We start from the raw sequence: 25,525 nt of genomic DNA on the forward strand, positions 1-25,525 counted from the left end.
AGGTGTTTAAGATTGTGTTTTCAATATCCTTATTTTCTTTTCATTTTTAAGAAACAAAAGAAATGAAATAAATGAACTAAATGTGTTTAGGTGTATATGTTTTATATATTATGTTTGTATATAAGATTAAGATCTTAAAACTGAAGACATTAATTTGTAAAATATAGATAGAAGAAACAAATATAGCAGTATTTGAAGTCGAATCTCAATTATGAAAGGAATATAAAGTAATTTAAGACTGAATCTGTGTTAACATATATTACTGAAAAAAGTTCTGATCACACACACACACACACACACACACACACACACACATACACACACACTTCATTCCACAGGACACAGAAAGTTAGAAGTTGATTAGGTAAAATTATATAACAGAAGTGTTTTATTATTTCAATGGCTTTATCACTGTCATGTTCTGAAGCATATGTCCACAGTTCACAAATTATTCAACAGAGAATTTCTAAAATTAAACAGAATAACAGAACTTGCCAGATAACGAAATGTCTGTGCAGAGTTGACTAAAATCTGTCTCCAGGAACATCATTCTACAAAAATATTTATCTAATATTTTGGACCACACTATTTTTCTATATTTTAAATGTTTTTATAAGACAGCCATAGGGTCCGGGGAGATGGCTCAAAGGTTAAAATCGCTTATGCCTGCTCTTGCAGAAGACCTAGATTCAGTTCCCAGCACTCATAGCCATATGCTCAGTAATGCATGCTACTTCAGTTCCAGAGGATCTTGTTGTGGATTTGATCTAATGCTGCTTGTATTATGCCAATCTGGTCCCCAGAATTGCACAAGAATCTGCACATCAAGGCATAAGAAACTGAGGGAACCCCACCCCAAGTAAGTTTTGATTGGTAAATAAAGTTGCCAGTGGTCAGTGGTTGGGCAGAAGACAGAGGCATGAGTTTTGGGCCATAGGGAAAGGGAATTAGAAAAATAATAGTTTATTGTACGGAGCTTAGGAGAAAAAGGAAATCAGAGTTCCTATGTTGCAGGACGGGTCCCTGGGAAAGGGGAGTGAATTACCAGCCAGCTGCTAGTCTAAGGACTTTTTAAAGGGCTTATAGCCGAAATTTAAGTGAAGTATTTCTGTGTTTCATGTCAATGATTTCTGAGGATTAAACTTTCCATCTCGGAGGGGAGCTAGTTAAGGCACAGGATGTTATAGGGAGTTGAAACAAGTAAACATTCCACCATTGCCATTTGAAGAAGCTTGTTAAGCTTAGGATGAAAAGAAGGCAACAGCTTCAGAAAGTCACTGAAATAGAACAAGATCAGTAGGTCCTCAGCCTATAGAAATTAGAATGACTGCTAAGAGACATTGAGACAAGTTGAACTCCCTGGAAAGCCTATTCTCCAACATGTTGATCTACTGCCAGGCGTACAATAGGATCCAAGTTTCCAATTTTAATAAACTGTCTTAGCCGTGTTAGGGTGTTAGCTTTTAAGATATAGGAGTCTGAATAACTTCTGTTCCTGCACATAAAGAATATTTTCTGGTTTTTAATAAGAAAAAAAAGGAGCACTGTCTTAGTTTTGGGTTACTATTGCTATACCTGACCAAAGCAAGTTGGAGAGGAAATGATTTATTTGGCTTCCATATTGCTGCTCATCATTGAAGAAAGTCAGGACCCCAAACAAGACAAGATTCTAAAGGCCCTGATGCACAGGCCATGGGGATATGCTTTTTACTGGCTTTCTCCTCAGATCTCACTCATCCTGCTTTCTTATAAACTCAGGACTAACAGCCCAACAACTGGACTCTCTCACATCAATCAATAATCTAAAATAATGCACTAGGGCTGGATCTTAGGGAGGCATTTCTCAACTACCTTTTTTCAGAAAATTCTAGATTGTGTCAAGTTGACATAAAACTATCCAGCACAAATACTACAACAGTAAGGATGACAGATAGAAGGGACTGGGCCTGAGCTCAAGGACTTTCACGAAGAGCTGCCTTACATCTGCCATGCGGAGTTTGTTAACAGAGGAGCAGCTATGGTAACATTTACCAGATTTTGCTGGATACCTTCTGTCTGGGATCTAAGGGGAGTGTCTTCATCCTGGGTTTAGAGATTACTGGAGGAATCTTGTAGGAGAAAATGTGGCTCAGAGTTTCCCTGTTTATTCTGTGATACATAAAACAGCTAGAGAAGCCTTCAAGAAACACAATGGAAACCAGAATGATCCTTGTTGCATAGAAATGATTTGGTTGATCTGGGATACTATTCAGAGAACAGACATTTGGAAGGACCTGAGCTAAAAACCACTGGAATATATTAGAAAAGTGCTGTCCACTGAGAATAACAGTTAAAAAACTTGCCTTTTCATAGCACATTTGGAAGTTGTTGGAGAATAGGTGTTCAGTTGTGGTGAGACCAAATAGGTATGAAGGTTGAAGGATATTTGGTCAGAAAGCTGCTTACTGGTTTTCCTTAGCAGACATCAGAAGTTCTTTGCCTTTCCTTGTGTGTGAGATGAGAACTAGAGAAGCCTTCTTAAGATTTAAGCAAATGAGTCAGGCACATGTCTTTGGCATATATTCTGGCTGAGTCAAGAAGGACAAGGAAGAAAACTATTTGAAACTAAATTGCAAAATGTTAGTGCCATGATCTGACACTGAAGTGAGGCTATTTCTAGATTCTATGATAATTTTATTTCCTCATTCTTGCTGACCACAGATGGAGCACTTATTACTGACATTAGAACAGATCATATGAGAGTTGAACTGACTCTGTTTTAAAAATAGTAAATTTTATTCTAAGCATACAGTCATTACATTGAAATTAAGGCCTTTATAGCAATACAAAAATGTGATAATTTCTTAATGACCAGGATGAAATCTAATATTTCTTTAATAAAGAAATATTAAAAGCAAAGCTTCATTTCATTAATGAAATCACAATGGATGGAGTACCTTGCCGGAGAATGGCAGAAATCAAGCCGGTTAGGATTCTGGCATGGATGAGGTAGGAGATCATGATGTCCCTCCCCTTCCTGAAGGCTACTGTGGTAGAGAGTCAGGTAGGATCAGAGAAGTAGTCCGTGATGGGTTGTCCATGTTCCACCAGAGGGCCCTACTCCTACGTCCACATGAACAGCAGTGATTGGATTTAGTAAATTATAGAAAAGGATGAGATGTAGGAAAAAACAGACATGAGAATGGGAGGATTGGGAAGAGTTTAATGGGGAAGCACTAAACATGATCAAGGTACATTACCTATACGTGTACAATTTTCAAATGAATAATAATAAAAAATAACAAATTCATTTCTTCCCAAATCCTTGAGACCAGAAAGTAATGCAGTGGTACTTATATTGTCTTTTGCCAGAAACTGTGAATAATTTATAAGACACCAGGCAATGGTTAGGTCGGCTTTAAAGAGTGATGAAATAGAACAGAAACACATTGCCGTGGTTGAGGTTCTAGAAATAAAAAAAAGATGGAGTGCAACTGAAATATCAACAGCAAATAATAAGATGAAAACTATTGTAGCAAATCCTGGAAAATTGGCAAAAATATTTCCACTGTTTGTCCAAGTGACATAAAGGTCTTCAATACAGAGGTCACTGGTTTATAGAAATAAAGAAAATGGTTGTAGGTAAGTTTGAGTAGAACCTGAAAGTTCACAAATAGAAGCAGGCATATGTGGAAGTAGACTCTGGGAGCTTACTCACATTTCTGGAAGACTGTAGTGTCAAAGAAATCTCAAATCTAGGACTAAAATAACCTCAGGCAGTACGGGAAGGGGAAGCACTTGGAACTGCATGCTGCACAGACAGGATGCAGACTGGAGCATGTCTAACTGCAGAGATGGTGAAACACTGAGAAGAAGCAATGCTTCCAAGTCCTGAAAGCTCCAAATAGTCTCTGACCTGTGGCCAGGGGTCATAACGCACAGAGAAAAGTTTCTTAGGGAGCCCATCACAGTCTAGTCAAGAATGCTTCTTATTTGCCCAGCTGCCCAGCTGAACCTGCTTCTAGGAGAGATTAATGGTAGTGAGTGTAGCTCCAATCCACGTGTTGTAACACAATGAAGGTCCACGGTGAGCCATTATGGTAGAACATGGATAGCTTATTATAATGGAGTTGAAAAAAATCACCTGTGGATGTCACAGCTATTATGAGGTAACAATGCAGCCTACTCATCCAGAATTCCAGTTGAGACTTGTTGAAATCAGCATACAGTCCTGCCATTGTCAGAAAAGTACAGTACTTATGATCACATGTGTTTGGTAACACTTGCTAATGATAATGAACTATTATATTACTGGTGTGCTTTTATTCTACTACATTCTTTACAATTATTTTAGAATACACTTTTTTTCCTGTACTAGGGAAAAAGATGACTAAAGAGGCATCTGGCAAGTTCTTCAGGATGATGCCTTCTACAGGAGGGCATTGTTTTCATAGGAGATGAGTTCCACTGGGATGCTGACACTAAATATACTCCAGAGAGCCAAGATATGTGCACAGGTAAAAAACAGAGCATGGAGTAAAATTTGAGGAAAAGCCAACCAATGCCTAGCCAAATAGAGAGCCATGTATAACACTACTAATGATTTCTTCTCTACTTGCAGACAGGCAACTAGCATAGCTGTTATCCCAGGAACTGATTGGAAACTGACGCAGAGACCCACAGCCAAACATTAAATGGAGCTTTGGGAATTCAGTGGAAGAGGGATGGAGGACTGAAGGAACCATTTGGGTCAAAGGTACCACAAGAAAACCTACAGAATCAACTAATCTGAGTCTCCAGTCTCATAGAGAATGAACTGTGAACCAGAAAGCATACACAGGATGGACTTAGGCCCTCTGCAAACACATAACAACTGTGCAGCTGGATCTCTATGTGAGACTCAGAAAGAAGCAGCAGGAGCTGTCTCTAATTGCATAGCCTGCCTTTGGATCCCTTTCTTTTGCCGGGCTGACTTGTCTAACCTCACTAAAAGAAGATGCACTTACCTTAGTCTTACTTAGTCAAACTTCTATTCCACGGCTGTTTGATATCCATGGGAAGCCTCCCCTTTCTTCAGGAGAAGGGGAAGGGTGGATGAAATAGGAAGGGGAGGTAAGGGAATAATGGGAGGAAAGGAGGGAGGGGACACTTCCATCGGTACATAAAGTAAATAATAAAAAACACGAAGGTGAAGACTGCTGCTGAACATTTTGACTGTATGTAGTGTGTAAGTGTGCATCTGTTCATGTTTGGATGGCAGTTATTCTCATTATTTTTGCACTCTAAAACATTTCCTTTTCTCTCTTTATAATTTTTGAGAATTTCATACACAACTACTGGATTCACATCATTTCTTTTGTATGATTTTTTATTTTATTTTATTATTATTATTATTACTATTATTATTATTAAATCTTTATTTTGAAGGCCAGTCACTATCCCCTTCCCATCTGCCCTCTGACTTTCCTTGTCCCATTTCTCCTCTCATATCTCCAAGAGGATGTCCCCACCCCCACCCCACCAGATCATTTCAACCCTACTTTCTTCCCCCTCCAATTCTCCCTATTCCCCTAATTCTCAAATTACATGAAATTTTCTTCATATCTATATGTATAAATATTGCTGGCTCCTATTAACCTTATTCTGTTGTGTAGCTATTGGCTGACCACTTGGGATTGAGTAACCTAACAGGTGTCTCATTCCTGAAGATTTATTCTCCCACTTTAGGGCGCCATTATACCCTGTAGTTCTTCAACTAAAGGTAAGGCCTTGTAAGTCTCCCCACCCACATTTGGACGCCAACTGATGTCATTGTGCAATTCTTTTTCGGGTGAGTACATTGTTCAAAATATCATGGATGCAACTTCATGTCATATAGAAAAGACACGATCTCACAGTAGCCATCTAGGTCTTCTGGTTTCTACAGTCCTTTTTTGCCCAGCTCGTCCATGATAATCTCTGAGACTTAGATGTAGAGGTTGAGTTGTAAATGAAATAAAGAAAAAAGAGACAAACAAATAAGATCAGAGTGAACATTTATGTAAGCAAAAGGTCAGCAGTAGTTTGGCTGTGGTTTTACTGAGAGTCATTTAAAGACTCATCAGAGCTGGTACTACAATGCTAAAAAAAGAAACAAATACATTCACTATACTTTTCCTCTCTAAAGAGAAAGTTTCCAAACTGTTACCCATTAGATGTGACTTTATTATTTCTCTAATGAAAGAGAAGGGGAATGCGGAAGCATAACTTGACTGTTTTTCTTGTACTCATCTATTACGAAGCTGCCTAATGACGATGATGCAGATATATTTAAATCACTGACAATCAGCTACTGCCTATTCCAGCAGTGTCACAACGCAGATAAATCAGTTTCATCAGTCTTAATGTCACCAGTAATTAAATTATTTTATGAAAGTATTTCCCATTCATTAGAGGAAATATATTATTTATATATGCATGTATGTGCATATATAATTTATTATTTGCTTACATATTAATATTTATATTTATATCTTGAAGCTTTTTTATTAGATTCCAGAACCATGCATGAGAAACAAAATCGTGTCAAGAAGAAATAGAGACATATTGTCTTACATTTTCATCACCAGAAATCCAAGTTCAAGTTCCAGAATAGCCATGCTTCCTCTGAAAGCTGAAACAGTGGCCTTCTCTTGCTTTCCTATGGCATCTATTGGCTGTCAGATGTTTATACTTTCCTTGCCTTGCAACTGCAGCACCTGGATCCTTGCTGTCCTTACCACATAGAATCAAATGCTTGCCTTTCATTCAGTACTCTTGCCAGAATAACAGTCATAAAACACTAACTGCTCACCTTACGCCAAAATGGCCTGACCTTATATGAATTAATTACAGTCTCAATGAAAATGTTTCAAACCAAGTCATATTGTGAAATACTCAAAATTAGGACATTAGCATGCCTTTTGGGGAGCACAATTTATGTTCTATAAACTATTTCATTTTAAATTAATAGTCATTTGTAGGATAACTGAAATTTTTATTTGTCCATTTGCTTTGAGACAATCATAAATTAGGTTGATAAACAGATTCATATTTTAACTTTCACAAAATGTTGCTTGTATCTAGTAGGAATGATGACAGACTCAGTCTTTACTACATAAGCCTGGACCAAGGGCAGGGAGTGAGGACTGAAACTTAAGAAAATAGAAAGTCATATTTTAAACAAGATTGTCCTGTTTGCCACATCCACAAACAGAAAGTGAAAACACCTGGGTCCTTGGGCCATGGATCTATGCTTAATTCCTTCTCCCTCTTACTCCCTATTAGCTGAACTTACCCCCACTTCTGGAAACAAAGATCATGTCTCCCAAACATAGTCCAAGATCCAAGAATGGGTGAAGTCCATTGTGTTCATCTTACTACCAGATACTCAAAATACTATCTTTCAAAGCACCAATATGTGATTACCTCTCTCTAGATTATTAAAACTATTTGTCAAAGTATGACTACCCATCTTTTATGTTCTGTGTGTCCCTCATCTGTATCCTATGAACAGAAAGATGCTCTCATACTTCTCCTTATTTTTTTTTTGACGTTGTTTACTTTTTTCTGGGTGGGGGCAGATTGTTGGTGGGTTTTTGTTGTTGCTGCTCTTTTGCTTTTAGTCGTGAACTTCTCAATGGAGCTTGCCTTCACTTGACTCATCATGGGTTTGAGGCATGAGTCCATGACACAACTATGCCCATATTAAACAAACATTCACTCAAGATTTTATCCATTACTTACCTATTCACTGGAGGCTTTCACTATACAGTTTTTCATCACTGAAAACCTGTAAAAGAGAAGTATGACATGAGTTTGCTGTTTTAGTGATAAGCACTTGAATCAGGTAACAGGCTTCTGTGCTGTTGATAGAGGACCCATCTACAAGCTGTTGTCTTGTTATATTACATATTATTTAGTCATACTTGTCCAATGAACAATTAAGGTTAAAAATAGACAATAGTGACCAAACGCCATCTGGAACCCTGGTGCACGGATGCTCCCGGAAAGAGCGGCGCAGATCTCGGTTGCTGCTGCCACGGAGAGGACTTAGGCAGTACCCCACGAGCACACTTGAGCCTCGGAACCTCAGGGGAGGGCCCAGGAGCGGCAGGACCGCTGCGCCTGAGACACTGCCGGAACCTGAAGGAAACAGACCGGATAAACAGTTCTCTGCACCCAAATCCCGTGGGAGGGAGAGCTAAACCTACAGAGACGCAGACACGCCTGGGAAACCAGAAGAGACTGCACTCTGCGCACATCCAGATGCCAGAGGAAAACACCAAACACCATCTGGAACCCTGGTGCACGGAGGCTCCCGGAAAGAGCGGCGCAGATCTCCTCGGTTGCTGCCGCCACAGAGAGGACTTAGGCAGTACCCCACGAGCACACTTGAGCCTCGGAACCTCAGGTAGGACCAACTTTACCCCTGCAAGTGAACTGCCTGGTGAACTCAGGACACACAGAGGCAAAATTCCTCTAGGACCGGGCACTTCCTGTGTTTACCGGAAGACCCACACCTGCGGATCCCGGCCCACAGCAGCTCTCTGCTCCCAAACCCCATGGGAGAGAGACCTCACCGCCTGGTCAGGTGGGCACTCCTGAGGCTGCAGAGCAGAGGAGACCACCAACACTGCCCACCCCTGCCCACATCCCTGACCCAAGAGGAAACTGTATAAGGCCTCTGGGTTCCCGTAGGGGAGGGCCCAGGAGCAGCAGGACCCCTGCGCCTGAGACACCGCCGGAACCTGAAGGAAACAGACCGGATAAACAGTTCTCTGCACCCAAATCCAGTGGGAGGGAGAGCTAAAACTACAGAGAGGGAGACATGCCTCGGAAACCAGAAGAGACTGCTCTCTGCGCACATCCAAACGCCAGAGGAAAACACCAAACACCATCTGGAACCCTGGTGCACAGAGGCTCCCGGAAAGAGCGGCGCAGATCTCCTCGGTTGCTGCCGCTGCGGAGAGGACTTAGGCAGTACCCCACGAGCACACTTGAGCCTCGGAACCTCAGGTACGACCAACTTTTCCCCTGCAAGTGACCTGCCTGGTGAACACAAGACACAGGCCCACAGGAACAGCTGAAGACCTGTAAAGAGGAAAAACTACACGCCCGAAAGCAGAACACTCTGTCCCCATAACTGGCTGAAAGAAAACAGGAAAACAGGTCTACAGCACTCCTGACACACAGGCTTATAGGACAGTCTAGCCACTGTCAGAAATAGCAGAACAAAGTAACACTAGAGATAATCGGATGGCGGGAGGCAAGCGAAGGAACCCGAGCAACACAAACCAAGACTACATGGCATCATCGGAGCCCAATTCTCCCACCAAAATAAACATGGAATATCCAAACACACCAGAAAAGCAAGATCTAGTTTCAAAATCATATTTGATCATGATGCTGGAGGATTTCAAGAAAGACGTGAAGAACTCCCTTAGAGAACAAGTAGAAGCCTACAGAGAGAAATCGCAAAAATGCCTGAAAGAATTCCAGGAAAACACAATCAAACAGTTGAAGGAATTAAAAATGGAAATAGAAGCAATCAAGAAAGAACACATGGAAACAACCGTGGATATAGAAAACCAAAAGAAGTGACAAGGAGCTGTAGATACAAGCTTCACCAACAGAATACAAGAGAGAGAAGAAAGAATCTCAGGAGCAGAAGATTCCATAGAAATCATTGACTCAACTGTCAAAGATAATGTAAAGCTGAAAAAGCTACTGGTCCAAAACATATAGGAAATCCAGGACTCAATGAGAAGATCAAACCTAAGGATAATAGGTATAGAAGAGAGTGAAGACTCCCAGCTCAAAGGACCAGTAAATATCTTCAACAAAATCATAGAAGAAAACTTCCCTAACCTAAAAAAAGAGATACCCATAGGCATACAAGAAGCCTACAGAACTCCAAATAGACTGGACAAGAAAAGAAACACCTCCCGTCACATAATAGTCAAAACACCAAACGCACAAAATAAAGAAAGAATATTAAAAGCAGTAAGGGAAAAAGGTCAAGTAACATATAAAGGGAGACCTATCAGAATCACACCAGACTTTTCGCCAGAAACTATGAAGGCCAGAAGATCCTGGACAGATGTCATACAGACCCTAAGAGAACACAAGTGCCGCCCAGGTTACTGTATCCTGCAAAACTCTCAATTAACATAGATGGAGAAACCAAGATATTCCATGACAAATCCAATTTACACAATATCTTTCCAAAAATCCAGCACTACAAAGGATAATAAATGGTAAAGCCCAACATAAGGAGGCAAGCTATACCTTAGAAGAAGCAAGAAACAAATCGTCTTGGCAACAAAACAAAGAGAAGAAAAGCACAAACGTAACCTCACATCCAAATATGAATATAACAGGAAGCAATAATCACTATTCCTTAATATCTCTCAACATCAATGGCCTCAACTCCCCAATAAAAAGACATAGATTAACAAACTGGATACGCAACGAGGACCCTGCATTCTGCTGCCTACAGGAAACACACCTCAGAGACAAAGACAGACACTACATCTGAGTGAAAGGCTGGAAAACAACTTTCCAAGCAAATGGTCAGAAGAAGCAAGCTGGAGTAGCCATTCTAATATCAAATAAAATCAATTTTCAATTAAAAGTCATCAAAAAAGATAAGGAAGGACACTTCATATTCATCAAAGGAAAAATCCACCAAGATGAACTCTCAATCCTAAATATCTATGCCCAAAATACAAGGGCACCTACATACGTAAAAGAAACCTTACTAAAGCTCAAAACACACATTGCACCTCCCACAAAAATAGTGGGAGATTTCAACACCCCACTCTCATCAATGGACAGATCATGGAAACAGAAATTACACAGAGACGTAGACAGACTAAGAGAAGTCATGAGCCAAATGGACTTAACAGATATTTATAGAACATTCTATCCTAAAGCAAAAGGATATACCTTCTTCTCAGCTCTTCATGGTACTTTCTCCAAGATTGACCATATAATTGGTCAAAAAACGAGCCTCAACAGGTACATAAAGATAGAAATAATCCCATGCGTGCTATCAGACCACCACGGCCTAAAACTGGTCTTCAATAACAATAAGGGAAGAATGCCCACATATACGTGGAAATTGAACAATGCTCTACTCAATGATAACCTAGTCAAGGAAGAAATAAAGAAAGAAATTAAAAACTTTTTAGAATTTAATGAAAACGAAGGTACAACATACCCAAACTTATGGGACACAATGAAAGCTGTGCTAAGAGGAAAACCCATAGTGCTGAGTGCCTGCAAAAAGAAACAGGAAAGAGCATATGTCAGCAGCTTGACAGCACACCTAAAAGCTCTAGAGCAAAAAGAAGCAAATACACCCAGGAGGAGTAGAAGTCAGGAAATAATCAAAATCAGAGCTGAAATCAACCAAGTAGAAACAAAAAGGACCATAGAAAAAATCAACAGAACCAAAAGTTGGTTCTTTGAGAAAATCAACAAGATAGATAAACCCTTAGCCAGACTAACGAGAGGACCCAGAGAGTGTGTCCAAATTACCAAAATCAGAAATGAAAAGGGAGACATAACTACAGATTCAGAGGAAATTCAAAAAATCATCAGATCTTACTATAAAAACCTATATTCAACAAAACTTGAAAATCTACAGGAAATGGACAATTTCCTAGACAAATATCAGGTACCAAAGTTAAATCAGGAACAGATAAACCAGTTAAACAACCCCATAACTCCTAAGGAAATAGAAGCAGTCATTAAAGGTCTTCCAACCAAAAAGTGCCCAGGTCCAGATGGCTTTAGTGCAGAATTCTATCAAACCTTCATAGAAGACCTCATACCAATATAATCCAAACTATTCGACAAAATTGAAACGGATGGATCACTCCCGAATTCCTTCTATGAAGCCACAATTACTCTTATACCTAAACCACACAAAGACCCAACAAAGAAAGAGAACTTCAGACCAATTTCCCTTATGAATATTGACGCAAAAATACTCAATAAAATTCTGGCAAACCGAATCCAAGAGCACATCAAAACAATCATCCACCATGATCAAGTAGGCTTCATCCCAGGCATGCAGGGATGGTTTAATATACGGAAAACCATCAACGTGATCCATTATATAAACAAACTGAAAGAACAAAACCACTTGATCATTTCATTAGATGCTGAGAAAGCATTTGACAAAATTCAACACCCCTTCATGATAAAAGTCCTGGAAAGAATAGGAATTCAAGGCCCATACCTAAACACAGTAAAAGCCATATACAGCAAACCAGTTCCTAACAAACTAAATGGAGTGAAACTTGAAGCAATCCCACTAAAATCAGGGACTAGACAAGGCTGCCCACTCTCTCCCTACTTATTCAATATAGTTCTTGAAGTTCTAGCCAGAGCAATCAGACAACAAAAGGAGGTCAAGGGGATACAGATCGGAAAAGAAGAAGTCAAAATATCACTATTTGCAGATGATATGATAGTTTATTTAAGTGATCCCAAAAGTTCCACCAGAGAACTATTAAAGCTGATAAACAACTTCAGCAAAGTGGCTGGATATAAAATTAACTCAAATAAATCAGTAGCCTTCCTCTACACAAAAGAGAAACAAGCCGAGAAAGAAATTAGGGAAACGACACCCTTCATAATAGACCCAAATAATATAAAGTACCTCGGTGTGACTTTAACCAAGCAAGTAAAAGATCTGTACAATAAGAACTTCAAGACACTGAAGAAAGAAACTGAAGAAGACCTCAGAAGATGGAAAGATCTCCCATGCTCATGGATTGGCAGGATTAATATAGTAAAAATGGCCATTTTACCAAAAGCAATCTACAGATTCAATGCAATCCCCATCAAAATACCAATCCAATTCTTCAAAGAGTTAGGCAGAACAATTTGCAAATTCATCTGGAATAACAAAAAACCCAGGATAGCTAAAACTATCCTCAACAATAAAAGGACTTCAGGGGGAATCACTATCCCTGAACTCAAGCAGTATTACAGAGCAATAGTGATAAAAACTGCATGGTATTGGTACAGAGACAGACAGATAGACCAATGGAATAGAATTGAAGACCCAGAAATGAACCCACACACCTATGGTCACTTAATTTTTGAGAAAGGAGCCAAAACCATCCAATGGAAAAAAGATAGCATTTTCAGCAAATGGTGCTGGTTCAACTGGAGGGCAACATGTAGAAGAATGCAGATTGATCCATCCTTATCACCCTGTACAAAGCTTAAGTCCAAGTGGATCAAGGACCTCCACATCAAACCTGATACACTCAAACTAATAGATGAAAATCTAGGGAAGCATCTGGAACACATGGGCACTGGAAAAAATTTCCTGAACAAAACACCAATGGCTTATGCTTTAAGATCAAGAATCAACAAATCAGATCTCATAAAACTGCAAGGCTTCTGTAAGGCAAAGGACACTGTGGTTAGGACAAATCAGCAACCAACAGATTGGGAAAAGATCTTTACCAATCCTACAACAGATAGAGGCCTTATATCCAAAATATACAAAGAACTCAAGAAGTTAGACCGCAGGGGGACAAATAACCCTATTAAAAATGGGGTTCAGAGCTAAACAAAGAATTCACAGCTGAGGAATGCCGAATGGCTGAGAAACACCTAAAGAAATGTGCAACATCTTTAGTCATAAGGGAAATGCAAATCAAAACAACCCTGAGATTTCACCTCACACCAGTGAGAATGGCTAAGATCAAAAACTCAGGTGACAGCAGATGCTGGCGAGGATGTGGAGAAAGAGGAACACTCCTCCATTGTTGGTGGGATTGCAGACTGGTACAACCATTCTGGAAATCAGTCTGGAGGTTCCTCAGAAAATTGGACATTGAACTGCCTGTGGATCCAGCTATACCTCTCTTGGGCATATACCCAAAAGATGCCCCAACATATAAAAAAGACACGTGCTCCACTATGTTCATCGCAGCCTTATTTATATTAACCAGAAGCTGGAAAGAACCCAGATGCCCTTCAACAGAGGAATGGATACAGAAAATGTGGTACATCTACACAATGGAATATTACTCAGCTATCAAAAACAACGGCTTTATGAAATTCGTAGGCAAATGGTTGGAACTGGAAAATATCATCCTGAGTGAGCTAACCCAATCACAGAAAGACATACATGGTATGCACTCACTGATAAGTGGCTATTAGCCCAAATGCTTGAATTACCCTAGATGCCTAGAACAAATGAAACTCAAGACGGATGATCAAAATGTGAATGCTTCACTCCTTCTCTAAAAGGGGAACAAGAATACCCTTGGCAGGGAAGAGAGAGGCAAAGATTAAAACAGAGACTGAAGGAACTCCCATTCAGAGCCTGCCCCACATGTGGCCCATACATATACAGCCACCCAATTAGACAAGATGGATGAAGCAAAGAAGTGCAGACCGACAGGAGCCGGATGTAGATTGCTCTTGAGAGACACAGCCAGAATACAGCAAATACAGAGGCGAATGCCAGCAGCAAACCACTGAACTGAGAATAGGACCCCCGTTGAAGGAATCAAAGAAAGAACTGGAAGAGCTTGAAGGGGCTCGAGACCCCATATGTACAACAATGCCAAGCAACCAGAGCTTCCAGGGACTAAGCCACTACCTAAAGTCTATGCATGGACTGACCCTGGATCTGACCTCATAGGTAGCAATGAATATCCTAGTAAGAGCACCAGTGGAAGGGGAAGTCCTGGGTCCTGCTAAGACTGAACCCCCAGTGAACTAGACTGTTGGGGGGAGGGCGGCTATGGGGGGAGGTTTGGGAGGGGAACACCCATAAGGAAGGGGAGGGGGGAGGGGGATGTTTGCCCGGAAACCAAAGAATTTTTATTAAGTATTAAATAAATTTAAAAAAAATTGTAACATCAAAAAAAAAAAAAAGAAGAAAAATTAAAGCAATCATATCCAGGAAAAAAAATAGACAATAGTATCTGTTCATTAGAATCATAGACAAATTTTAAATCTTCTGTTTCTATGCCAATGTCTAGGAGCATGAGAAATTTAACTTTTTGCCATATTACCTGTTTTATTGGAAAATCGTATTCTATATAAAGAAAACATTTCAAATATACATAAACCCCACTACTAATCCACCATAAATACATTAGTGGTGGAAAGAAAGTTAATTAATGATAAAAATTTGGAGGTAGCTTACAGAACTTAATAGCCTTTAACTTTGGTCTTCTAAACTTTCATTTCAATATTTATAAATCTGCTCATATAAAAAAACATATGTGTTTAGAACACTCAGAAGAAAGAATCATAATGTCTCTCAACTCTAGAATCTTTCTGTTTTATTGCAAGTGAAGCCTCACACACCTGTCCTTTTACAGAGAACGTCAGCAGCCACCAAAGCCATCTGTTTATATTACCTTGTCTCTCCTTCCTCTCCATAAACCTTTCCAGCAGGGTGAATGTACATTTTAGTTTTATTAGGTCATAAAACTTGGTGCAATGCATTTCATCCTTTTATGAATTGTCTTGAGAACAGTTTAATTGTGTTTCATTGTGCCTTGGTGTCAGATCTGTTCTTTTATGAGCTACTCTGCAAACCTCACTCATTACTCTTCTCAGTTTCTCAGCTAATGAGCAACGGTGTATTTCTCAAGATCTGAGAGCTGTAAATTCCTTGCTAGGGTGCTTAGTCTGCATTGTGTTAACTACATATTTCAAACTGGTTCTTCTGATTGCTTGTTTCATTTTGCCATATAGTACATAATCTGCCGTGATAAATTTCTTCATCTGTTTTCCTTTGTCTGAAAAACTATACAGCAATTAAATGTACAGTTATTTTTAATGAAACATAAGCATTAATTTACGAAACTAAGAAAACTATCTTTAAGAGTTAACATTGTAGAATTTTAATATTCCTAGTAGAAGGTAAATGTCTCCTCTAGTAAGCAGACTGTTGTACATAATGTGGTTTTATTAGAGGAAAAATGCAGTTAAATGGTATATGAGGAAGACCTATGGGAAAACATGGTACAAGTAAAAATGTGAAAGGTAGTTCTTAATAATTTCACACACATAGAACCTAAATCCATGCCATCTTATAGATATTAATTTATTTGGTATGTTTAGTTTCCTTTTCCTATGTGTGAAGCACACAGAGATTCAAGAAAAATATTCCAGGCTGCAGTGATGGCTTAGTGGGCTTCTTGTGTCAGCATAACACTTTATTTAGATAACTCTCACATCTACAGAAGCTATGTAGCATTCCATGCACCTATAACTCCAACGTGGAGGTTAAGGGATTATAGAGAGACAAGCCCATCATCACAACTTCTTGGACAAACAGTCTAGCCAACCTGGTGAGTACCATAAAGAAGCAGTTGAGGAAGACATCTTGATGTCAACCACTGCTCTCTACAAGCATGTAAAATGCATGTGCAAATATCATACTTGAAGTAATTAACTTTGCAGTTGCATTCAAACCATAAATAGTATCTATGAATCAGAAACTTTAGAAGGGATATCTGAATTTCAGTGGCTAACAGAGGCACTTTCCCTCAAGCAAGAATAGAAGAGTCCTGAGTATCCAAGAAACACTCCAACTCCAGAATGCTGATGAGTGGGATCAGTTTGTTAGAGTTCCCTGAAGAGCAAATGGAATGGTTGAGTCACGGTGCTGATGAGAGTTCCCCAGCTCTCATCTATTGGCTGGGACGCTTATAACTGAAAAGTCCCTAAGATATAAAGCCAGCAGAATTGTGACAGAGAGACAATGTGAAAGAGCAAAAGTTTGTAGTTTGTCTCACTTCTTCTAGAGGAAAAAGAAAAAAATAAAGTTTAAAATTTCATCCTTTTCCTTTTATTATATATAATATATGGTATACTCATATACACTTACACAGATATGTATTTTATAATATATAAATTTTGATTGTAATGTATATTATATCTCACACACACACACACACACACACACACACACACACACACACACACAGATACACACACTCCAGATTTTTGTGTAGGTACATTCTCCCAAACATAGTCAGGAAAATGAGCAGACTAATAGAAACAGTAACAGAGTAGAAGGCACAATTACATACGACTGATCCCTAGGACACATTGTAGGCTGCCCTGGGAAAGGCGGGCTCCTCTGTGTACGATTCTTTCCTTTAAGTGCACTTAACATCCAGTTAAGTGTTCAGTATCATGGGGCAAAGGAAAACATTTAGCCTAATTGCTGTTCCTTCCTTTTCTTTTTCACATACTCATTAGCAAGGACTCCATAAACACAAAGGGCCATCTTATAAAGACGGTTTGAGTTATATCAACATTGGTTTCACTTTTTAGGAAAAAAAATATAACAAAGGTGTCTTCCTCCTCCTAGAGAAAAATAACAAAATTGAGATCTTTCATCTACTTTCATGGTTACATGCTTTAGATACATTCCTATGTACTGTTATTATAGTTACTTACACCATACCCTTATTTGTATAATGAAACTGTTGCACTACTAATTATATTTATTCACACTGGGGATTTTTTTTAAAGTATTTTTAGTTCATGTGCATCACTCTGGGATACATAAAATTGTTTTGATGCTATCTTTTTACTTTAAAAAAACTTAAATCTTTATTGTTATGAAGGTAATCTTACTGCACACCACTGTTCAGTGACCCACATATGAAACTTCTGTGTTCTGAAAAATGTATGGGATTATTTTCAACCCCACAGGAAGAACAACAATATCAACCAACCAGACACCCCAGAGGTCCCAGGGACTAAACCACCAACCAAAAAGTACATATGGAGTGACCTATGGCTCCAACTGCATATGTAGCAGAGGACGGCCTTGTCATACAACAATGGGAGAAGAAGCCCTTGGTCCTGTGAAGGTTAATGCCCCAGTGTAGGGTGATGCCAGGGCTGGGAGGTGGGAGGAAGTGGATGGGTGGGAAGGGGAGCATCCCCATGGTGTCAGGGGTGGTGGAGGTGATGGGTAATTTCAGGAGGGGAAACATTTGAAATGGAATTAGAGAAAGGATTGAAGGAGCTGAAGAGGTTTGCAACCTCATAAAAACAACAGTACCAACCAACCAGAGTCCCCAGGGACTAAACCACCGTCCAAAGAGTACACATGGACAGACCCATGGTCCCAGCTGCATATGTAGCAGAAGATGGCCTTTTGGGGCACCAATGGAAGGAGAAACCCTTGGTCCTGCCAAGGCTGGAACCCCAGTGTAGGGGAATATCAAGGCAGGGAGGCAGGAGGAGGTAGATGAATGGGTGTGGGAACACCCTCATAGAAGAAGGGGGAGAGGGATGGAAAAGGGGATTCATGGACAGGAAACCGGGAAAGGGGATTACATTTGAAATGTAAATTAAAAAATCCAATAAAAAGAAATTAAATAAAGAAAATATCCAATAAAAGAAAAAATAAAAATGAATTTACAGGAGGCAACTCTTAATGTTGCTCCGCTCACACTGGTGTACTTTATACCTTCTACTCAAGTAACTTTGGAATACTTTTAGGAACAGATCAAACTATGAACCAAATTAAATTTCATGAATTTTTCATGTTCACATTCTGCACATAAAAGAGGAAATCAATAGAAGACATTGAATGTGTGGAGAAAGCAAGGACATGACCTGGGGAAAATTTCTGGTTTGGAAATTATTGAAACTGCCTGGAGTTTACAATCAGGTTGATCCTTGACCTGGTGGTAACTGATAAATATCACAAAACATGACAATGGCTAACAAAGAGTAGCAAATTCACATGCACGAAGGAAATCTGAGCAGATATTTTCAATAATCATACTAAACTGTTCAATTCCAAATAGCAAAACTTGGCACCATGCACAACCAAACTGTATTAAAGGTGATGGAGGCTCCCAGAAGGGAGGCTGTGGTGAGGCTTTGAAGTGGGAGACCATTGAGGGACCACATCCATGATGTGAAGGCGTCTTGTTAGAAAGAACACAGAAAGCACAAAATTGACTCAAAAAGCATTCATCATGCTTGCTCAGTTGCTAAAGTTGCTTGCACTAACCTCTGAAGATCTGAGTTCAATCTCAGGAACCCACAAAGCTCCAATTTCAGACATGACTATCAGATTTTTTTTTCATTAGAATCTCTGGAGACTAGAAGACAGTAGTCAAATATATTCAACGTTCTAAAAGATAAAACACTCTAAGCAAATGTTATAATGGCTATAATTATATGGCGTAGATTATGCTTATATCCTTATGTGCTTGATCTTTAGGCCGTGTCACTAGTCTTCTTACTATCTTATTATTTTAAAGAAGATATTTCAAAATTGTCTAGGCTGTCTTTGAACTAACTCCATGTTCCCAGCAACCATGAGGAGCTTCATACCTCTGCCCCCAGAAGCTTGAATTACAAGCTTATACCATTAAGCCCAACTTGCAAGTAAAACTATATATGCAACAAAACTATTTTTCAAAGTTGAAGGTAAAATTGAATTATTTTCAAATAAATAAAAGACCACAATGTCCCCACAACTATACCCACCCAAAATGAATACTGACGGGAATTACACAGAGTATGAAAACACTACACTAGACAGTGATAAGAGCTATAGGAGGAAATAGAAATTTCAGTAAGGGGGGGTTGCATGAATTATTGTAAGAATCACCAGTAATATCAGAATGCTTAGTCATTCTTTTTTCGCTCCCTGCATATTTTAATAGATTAATACATTCTAAAAATTACTAGCATAGTTGAGAATATGTCACAAGATTGGTTTGTAAAACCAATTTTTTTCTGCATAATCTAGAGAATTAGGTATGTAATTATTACTTTCACATTTAGAGATATAAACTTGTACTCTTATGACATCAACAACTCAGATGCTGCTATGAAGTTCATATGGAAACTAGAAAGAAAAAATAATTTTGTATATTATTGAAATTACTCTGATATAAATCAAGTCAGAGAATTATAATAGTAGAGTGATAAACTAAATCTTCATTGTAACCAGAAATCAGCAGTTGAATGCATACACAAAAAATGAGAAGGAAATAAAAATATTTCACTACAAACAAATGAATTTCAAATAAGATACCTAAGCAGGACCAAAGGTACAAAAAATGCTTAATAACAGTTGCAAAATAACTAACTGAATATATCCTTCCTTACCTATAACTATTCTCAGTAAAATCAGTTAATTATCAAATAAAGCAAAAGGAAATTAAATTAGATACATCATTATCATCTCTACAGAACTGAAAGCAATTGCAGAGGGATAATGGGGATGTAGAGAAACACACTGTTCAAACTAGATGAAATAACAATTTTCTGGAGAAAAAGAGCAACAGAGACTAAATCATGAATAAATAGAACATGAAAATAAGTCTCTAATATATAAGAAAAGTTGAATCACTATATCAAATATTTTCTAACAAAGGAAAAGCCTAGACACAGTGATCCTGATTTTATTCTTGATTATTAATTTGTGATACTATAAGAGAGATGGAACAGCCTTTAAGACCATTTGTTGTTCCCGAGAGGACTGGAATTTGATCCCCAGCACCCACATAGTGACTCAACAATATATTCCTCAAGTCCCAGGGTATCTGTTGGCCTTTGGGTATACAACATTCATTCTCATGGTGCACAGGCTTGTATGCAGGCAAGACAATCATACACATAAAACATATGAATAAAAAACTAAAATTCAATGAGGAAATCAAACTAAATATTTATATTTCACCTAAACATTATAAAAATTCTGTACTTACAAAGGAGAAATTTGAACTTGTGTGAAACTACATTCAAATTTGTTTAAGCTATGTCATATTGAGACAAAGCCTAGTAATCAAAGAAGGCTCCACATTAGAGAACAAAAAATTGTTAATGCAATCTCCACATAAATAAAATGAGATGAAAATTATCATTAAATTAATTCTGAAGAACACATGACAAAGATCAAAATATTTTTACGGAAAATAAATAGGGTTACACAATATCATGTATTTAAAATAAAGAATATGTATGGCAAACTGAATATTCTCTATAGTTAATGACTGAAAGGCTTTAATCAAGACTGGAAACAAGAAAATAATGGTTGCTACTTCTAATGATATTGTTCTTTTCTCTCCAAACCAGTTATTCAAGAAAAAGAAATGAAAGTCATCCAAACAGCAATAGAAGAAATATGATGAATCTGACCTCACATAATTTGATCCTAGATGTAGAAACCCTGGAGGTCCAGTAATAAAACTGCTGTAACCACAAAATAAAATCATCAAAGCACATGACACAAAGTTAGCTTGTAAAATAATTTCCACAAGCCAATCATAAATAACCTGAAGTGAGTATTCCACAACTTAGATGCAAATGGAGCATAGAAGTTAACTAAATCCTAGAGGTGAGATCTTGCACATAAAATCTACAAAGATGATGTAACTGAAATAGTTATTTTCTTATGTGGGAAATTAATCGTAAATACTAAAACTACTGAAGCGACCTAGAGGCTTAATGGCATTACAGTAAAATATCAGACTATCCCCAAGATATATTTAAAATACACAAAAGTCATTTAAATGTTCAATCATTCCCAAGTTGGCAAAATAATCCTGGAAAAGAAGAAAACTAGCGAGCATACTGTTGCATAAACTAGGATTTAACCCAGTACCAGGCTGTAAAAATCATGAAGGTGCTACTGTCCTAGATATAATATATCCTCTGATGAAATAGCATGTAGATCTACAAACAGTCCTGTGCACTAAGTCAAAAGACCTTTGAAATGTTATATCACAACTCCTTGGAGAAAGGGTAGACTTTCCAAAAACTGCTGGCAAAAAAAGGCACCAGTGTTAAATTGGATTTAAAGAGTTAATTGGACCCTTATTAACCCCATAAAAATAAAATAACTGAAAATGAACTAAAGAGTTAAGACTCTGAAACTCTAAGTCAACAGATAGGAGCTGTATAACATCACAACCTCGAAATAGTCCATAGCTAAGCACACTTTTACAGCGATGTTTCGAAATGAAGTATTGCAATACCTCTAGAATCATTTTACCCTCTAAGGTTTGCTTAACATAGCACAGATCTTTTCTGTTTTCATGTGAATTTTAAGAGTATTTTTTTCAATTATAAGAAAAATGTCTTGGGATGTCTCTGATTTCCTTTTTAAAAACTCTATTATTGGTATATAGAAAGGATATAAATTTATATGTTGACTTAAAATTTACATTTATTTGTTTATTATTTATGAGATGTGTGTCATGGCATATATGTAGAGGTCAGCAAACAACCTGAATAGTTAGTTCTTCCGTTTTCATTTTTCATTTTTTTATTTTTTATTGGATATTTTTTAATTTAAAGTTCAATTTATTTATATTTACATTTTATTTACATTTTAAAATGTGTATTGCAGGGATGAAACTCAGGTCAGCAGACTCAGTGGCATGTGCCTTCTCACTTTGAGTCGTATTTCCAGCCCTATATTTATGTCTTTAACTTGCTGTTTTGCTGAGTGTTTATCAGATCCAACAGTCTTTAGTTTATGTACATTAAATGGAGAATATGAATATTGCAAATAGAGAAAAATTGATATCTTCCTTTCCTGTAAGTTTTAGTTATATTTCTTCCCTTATTATCTAGATAACATTGCAAATACCATCCTGAACAAGAGTGGGGAGAGGGGAGTACATGGCCATACCCTTAATTTTAAAGCAAATACTCTGAAGATTTTTCTATTCAGTATAATCTTAGTTACTAGTTATACATTTTTACAGCCTTTATTTTGTTGAGAAATTCATATATAGGCTTTTCAAGGTGGGGATATTGAATATTTTAAAAGTCATTTTTTGCACCTACTAAAACAACCATGTCCAGTTTGTCCTTGATTTATTTATGTTCTCCATTGTATTACTGATTAGAATTCATTGAAACTTCCCTCTGTCACCAGTATAATACCCATGTGATCATACTTGATTGTCTTTCTAGTGTGCTGTTGAATATGGGTTCTTTGGATTTCACCGAGGATTTTTACAACTCCTTCAATAATTAAGTTGATCAATATATTTGTAGACTGCATTTTTATCATTAATTCAATCTGTATTCGGCAATAGTATGAGGAACATTGATATTAGCTAATATTTAGGAACACTAAGTAAGCTATTAAAGAATTGGTGGAATTCAGCAGTGAGTCCAATAGAAAGTAAACAAAAGCATAGAACAGATATTTTTGAGTAAAGAATACAAACTGACCAATATACGCAGAGAAAAAGATGTTAAGTAACTTCCAACATTGATGAACTTTAAATTGAAATCATACATAGGTTCCATTTTGCCAAGAATGCCTATTCAGTGATAAAACCAATGAAACAGATACTATATTAGGCATTAAAATAGTGTAGCTCCTATTAAATAAACTGCATATGTATGTTTCTCTAAAACCTAGAGGGACTCTATCATATAATCTACCTTAACCTTTATTATGAAATAAACAATTTGCTATAAAATTAATTACACAACACAATTCCCACAGCAGTGTTCACAATAACCATGTATGGAGACTGCCTACATAGCTATTAAGGACCTAACTGCTGGATGAAGAAAATGCTGTTTACCTCAGCTATAAAAATTTCAAGTGATATCTTTTTTAGTATATGTTTAGAATTTGAAATCAATAAGTTAGACAAAATGAACCAGTATCACAAGGTCAATCAATAAATTTCCTCACATATGTAATGGCTGGAAAAATGTTATTACATTACAATTAATAGAGTTTATATTTTGAATGAGAAATAGTAACAAAGGTAAATATTACCAAATACATTTTACACATGAGTAGAATTGTGAAAATGAGAAGGGATATTTTGTATAACAGATGAACTGCACCATTAAAGAAAGTAAGAAGTACGTGGTCAGATTTGGACTAATAGCCAAAATAGAATTTTCCAATGCTGTTATTTATTGAGGAGTTAAAAAGGTGATTGCAGCCAGAAGTCAGCCATGCCTTTTGTTTGGAAAACTTAGAGGATGAAAACTCACTTAACAGAGGAAGAATGAATCTGTAATTTCTCTTATAGACCAGTCAAAGAAACATGTGTGGTTGTATGTGAATTCAAACATTCACTGGATTGTGCATATTGGAGGACATAAAGTTGGAGTAAAGTTAATTAGTGTATGACTTTATTGGATCAGTTTTAGTGACTTAGGGAGGAAGCAACTGTTGCTATCATCCTTCTAATATGATTCAGACCACGGCAAATTGAGAACTCTGGTCCATGTGCAACAATATTGCTTCAATTGCTCTACAATAATTTTGCCAATCAAACACAATTACCCAACAATTTACAGTCACTGACAGATAGTTAAATCAAATCAGAACAGATGCATCATCCTGCAAACATAATCATCCACTACCTCTCATCCAGACAACGTATGCAATAATTGATAGGGCTGATCTGCCTAAGGAGATTTTGAGAAGTGTATCAGAAGAAAAAGATAAGTACTTTTGGTGAAGACCATATCTTTGACTTTATTATAAGCCATTTAATATATTAGTACAAACCCACAAGTTTCTGAGAATATGTTTAAAATAAAACATTCCCTTAACCAATGATTTTATTCACTGCAAGTATTTGATTGGTGTACGGGTGTAGTTTGCTACCTTCTGAGATAGTGCCATGTTGGCCTCGAACTCTCTGTGTAACCCAGAATGGTCTAAATCTCAAAACACAACTGTGTCTGTCTCTTTACTCCAGAGGTAACAAAATGTCTGCCATCAAGGCCATGGTATCTCAACTATATTTTTATAGACAAATTAGTATAAAATGATTTTAGATAATTTAAATTTCCTACACTTGCTATTTCTCATTTTGCTTTAGTAGTTTTATTTATTTACAATTTTCATTATTTTCAATAGCATTAAATAAATTAAACTTTTTCACAAATAAAATACAATTAAAACATTGTCATAAGTAATTACTGCAGTTATGTTATATTCTCAAGGATATATCAAACAATATTGTACAACTGTATTACTTTTAGTGCATGGCTTCTCAAACTTTCTTCTAAAAGAAATAGTACCACAATATATTTTCTAATGGCATGAATAGCCTGAAGAAACCATTTGTTCAAGTTCTTGAAAGTGTGTAAAAATGTCATTTAACTATTTTTATTGTTTATCAAGATAGGTCAGTTGGTAGACACTTTCCCCAAGCCTAACAACCCGAGTTAAAGCCCAAGGGTCCATGAAAAAAAAACTGATTGCTATATGTCCTTTAATGCTCTTATTCATCCCCTGATGTGAATATAGAAATACAGATAGACAGGCATACAGACAGAAAGACACACACACACACACACACACACAAACACACACACACACACATGTGCATACACATCTCTACAAAAATAACTAAATATACACTACAAATTTTAAAACCAACCATTGTTTACATTACAGTGTGTTTTTAGCAAGCTATAAACTGAGCCAACATGAATCACTGTTTAAAAGAACCACATTCACACACACACAAAAATGATCATTGTGATATAG

At 37.5% G+C, this 25,525-nt stretch overlaps 2 long non-coding RNA genes across 2 annotated transcripts in view; one reads left to right on the forward strand and one right to left on the reverse strand.

Moving 5' to 3' along the window:
* Window positions 1-4,170: 4,170 nt before the first annotated feature.
* LOC108350231 (uncharacterized) lies at window positions 4,171-5,178 on the forward strand. The gene is made up of 3 exons (XR_001837000.3): window positions 4,171-4,255; window positions 4,358-4,496; window positions 4,601-5,178. It is a non-coding gene; the product is annotated as an uncharacterized LOC108350231 (long non-coding RNA).
* A 495-nt stretch (window positions 5,179-5,673) lies between these two features.
* The window catches only part of LOC103691486 (uncharacterized), a 31,223-nt gene continuing 11,371 nt past the window's right edge, over window positions 5,674-25,525 (reverse strand). The window contains exons 2-3 of the long non-coding RNA XR_590958.4: window positions 7,744-7,789; window positions 5,674-5,943 (exon numbers count right to left, since the gene is read on the reverse strand). This is a non-coding gene — a long non-coding RNA (uncharacterized LOC103691486). The remainder of the gene's footprint in view (window positions 5,944-7,743; window positions 7,790-25,525) is intronic.

The sequence above is a fragment of the Rattus norvegicus genome, chromosome 2, assembly GCF_036323735.1.
Source record: "Rattus norvegicus strain BN/NHsdMcwi chromosome 2, GRCr8, whole genome shotgun sequence".
Classification (NCBI taxonomy): Eukaryota; Metazoa; Chordata; class Mammalia; order Rodentia; family Muridae; genus Rattus; species Rattus norvegicus.